At 37.4% G+C, this 3,378-nt stretch overlaps 1 protein-coding gene and 1 non-coding gene across 2 annotated transcripts in view; one reads left to right on the forward strand and one right to left on the reverse strand.

The window, feature by feature from the left end:
* The window catches only part of LOC107850769 (prostatic spermine-binding protein), a 6,635-nt gene extending 4,007 nt beyond the window's left edge, over positions 1-2,628 (reverse strand). The window contains exon 1 of the mRNA XM_016695520.2: positions 2,486-2,628. The gene's annotated coding sequence lies outside the window, so the exon portion shown is untranslated. The remainder of the gene's footprint in view (positions 1-2,485) is intronic.
* Positions 2,629-2,663: 35 nt separating this feature from the next.
* On the forward strand, positions 2,664-2,748 carry TRNAM-CAU. Its single transcript is given in 2 exon segments — positions 2,664-2,701; positions 2,713-2,748. It is a non-coding gene; the product is annotated as a tRNA-Met (tRNA).
* The last annotated feature ends 630 nt before the right edge of the window (positions 2,749-3,378 follow it).

Here is a 3,378-nt window from a genome sequence, read left to right on the forward strand (position 1 = left end):
AGGTATGCTTTTGTTGAAAGTTTGTAACTTTTACTTGTACCGAGGGTCTATTAGAAACAGTGTCTCTATCTTTACGAGGTAAGGATAACGTTTGCGTACACTCTACCCTCCCCAAACCCCACTTGTCAAATTGCACTAGGTATGTTTTTGTTGAAAGTTTGCAAATTTCTACTTGTAAGCAAGGGCTTATCAGAAACAGTCTATCTTTACGAGGTAAGGGTAAAGTCTGCGTACACTCTACCCTACCCAAACCCCACTTGTTAAACTACACTAGGTATGTTTTTGCTGAAAGTTCGCAACTTTTTACTTGTACCAAGAGTCTATCACAAGCACTCTCTATCTCTACAAAGTAGGGGTAAGGCCTACGTACACTCTAACATACCACTAGTTCCATTGTTCTTAAGTTCCATTAAGATTCAATAACTAAAGAAACTCAACTCATAATTAAGGTAAGTGAAAGTTTGCAACTTTTTACTTGAATCGAGGGTCTATTAGACGAGGGTCTATTAGAAACAGTCTCTCTATCTCTACGAGATAAAGGGTAAAACCTATGTACACTCTGCCCTCCCCAAACCCCACTTGTCAAATTACACTAGGTATGTTTTTGTTGAAAGTTTGCAACTTTTTGGTTGTACCAACAGTCTATCAAAAACAGGCTCTCCATCTCTACGAGGTAAAGATAAAGACTGCATACACACTACCCTCCCACATCCCACTTGTTAAATTACACTAGGTATGTTTTTGTTGGAAGTTTTCAACTTTTACTTTAACCAAGGGTTTATCAGAAATAATCTCTCAACGAATACGAAGTAGGGGTAAAGTCAGTGTACACTCTACCCTCCCCAAACCCCACTTCTCAAACTACCCTAGGTATGTATTGTTGAAAATTTGCAACTTTTTAGTTGTACCAAAGGTCTATCATAAACAGTCTCTCTATCTCTACGAGGTAAGGGTAAAGTCTGCACACACTCCACCCTCCCCAAACCCCACTTGTCAAATTGTAAGTATGTTTTTGTTGAAAATTTGCAACTTATTACTTGTACCAAGGGTCCATCAAAAACAATCTCTCTATCCCTACGAAGTAGGGGTAAAGTTTGCGTACACTCTACCCTCCCCAAACCCCACTTGTCAAACTACATTAGGTATGTTTTTGTTGAAAGTTTCCAACTTTTACTTTAACCAAGGGTCTATCAAAAATAGTTTCTCTATCTCTACGAAGTAGGTGTAAAGTCTGTGTACACTCTACCCTCTCCAAACCCCACTTGTCAAATTGCACTAAGTATGTTTTTTGTTGAAAGTTAGAAACTTTTTTACTTAAACCAAGGGTCTATCAAAAACAATCTCTCTATCTCTACGAAGTAGGGGTAAGGCCTGCATACACTCTAACATACCACTACTTCCCATTGTTCTTAAGTTCCATTAATATTCAATAACTAAGGAAACTCAATTCATAATTAAGGTAAGTAAAAGTTTTCAACTTTTACTTGAACCAAGTGCCTATCAAAAACAGTCTCTCCATCTCTACGAAGTAGGGGTAAAGTCTGCGTACACTTCACCCTCCCCAAACCCCACTTGTCAAATTACACTAGGTATGTTTTTGTTGAAAGTTTCCAACTTTTACTTTAACCAGGGTCTATCGGAAACAATATCTCTATCTGAGGTAGGATAAGGCCTGCATACACTCCAACATACCACTACTTCCCAAAAATCTTAAGCTCCATTAATAATTCAATAACTAAAAAACTCAACTCATAATTAAGGTAAGTGAAAGTTTGCAACTTTTTACTCAAATCAAGGGTCTATCAGAAACAGTCTCTCTATCTCTACGAGATAAAGGCTATGGCCTACATACACTCTACCATCCCCAAACCCCACTTGTCAAATTGCACTAGGTATGTTTTTGTTGGAAGTTTCCAACTTCTTACTTTAACCAAGGGTCGATCAGAAACAGTCTCACTATCTCTACGAGGTAAGGGTAAAGTTTGCGTACACTCAACCCTCCCTAAACCCCACTCGTCAAATTGCACTAGGTATGTTTTTGTTGAAAGTTTTCAACTCAACTTCTTACTTCAACCAAGGGTCTATCAGAAACAGTCTCTCTATGTCTACGAGGTAGGGATAAGGCCTGCACACACACTCTAACTTACCACTATTTCCCGTTGTTCTTAAGTTCCATTAACATTCAACTAAAGAAACTCAACTCATAATTAAGGTAAGTGAAAGTTTCCAACTTTTTACTTGAATCGAATGTCTATCAGAAACAGTTTCTCTATCTCTACGAGGTAAGGGTACACTCTACCCTTCCCAAAACCCCACTTGTTAAACTACACTAGTTATGTTGTTGAATAAAAAAAACTAACAAGATTCCATTTTAAACCCTTTTTTCTCACTTTTTAACCATGAAATCAAAGAAAATTTTGCATAAACAAGAAAATAATACTTCAAAAAAGCAAAAAAAAATAATGAGAAGAGCCAAAAAAAGTACCTGAATGAGTTTGTTGGGGGATGAATGAGAGAGATTTGAAAAACCCTAGACTGGTAAAGTAGATAGAGCAGAGAACAGTGGCAGTTTTGGGCAAAATTTTGTCTATTTGACTTGTGGTAGAAACGTGAAAAAGAAAAGTAATAGGTAAAATTAATTAATTGATGAATTTATCACAAAAGGGGTGGTGGCGCAGTTGGCTAGCGCGTAGGTCTCATAGCTTCTGAGTAATCCTGAGGTCGAGAGTTCGAGCCTCTCTCACCCCATTACTGTTTTACAATTTTTTGGTGTTCGGTATCTTTATTTTCCTAATTTCACTTTATTTTTTTTTGGTGTTCGGTATCGATTAATGCTGCTATCATGTGATGAGAGTTCGAGCCTCTCTCACCCCATTACCTGTTTTACAATTTTTTGGTGTTCGGTATCGATTAATGCTGCTATCATGTGATGAGAGTTCGAGCCTCTCTCACCCCATTACCTGTTTTACAATTTTTTGGTGTTCGGTATCTTTATTTTCCTAATTTCACTTTTTTTTTTGGTGTTCGGTATCGATTAATGTTGCTATCATGTGATCAGGAAGTCGTGGGTTTGAGTCATTCACTTTTTTTCTATTTTTTTGGTGTTCTGTATCTGCTTGAGGTCGAGAGTTCGGGCCTCTCTCACTCCGTTACATTTTTTACAATTTTTTGGTGTTCGGTATCTTTCTTTTCCTAATTTCTCTTCTTTTTTTTTGTGTTCGTTATCGATTAATGTTGCTATCATGTGATCAGGAGGTCGCGGGTTTAAGTCATTCACTTTTTTTTTTTTGGTGTTCTGTAACTGCTTGAGGTCAAGAGTTCGAGCCTCTCTCACCCCATTATATTTTTTATAATTTTTTGGTGTTCGGTATCTTTCTT

The sequence above is a fragment of the Capsicum annuum genome, chromosome 1 (genome assembly GCF_002878395.1).
Source record: "Capsicum annuum cultivar UCD-10X-F1 chromosome 1, UCD10Xv1.1, whole genome shotgun sequence".
In the NCBI taxonomy this organism is placed as follows: Eukaryota; Viridiplantae; Streptophyta; class Magnoliopsida; order Solanales; family Solanaceae; genus Capsicum; species Capsicum annuum.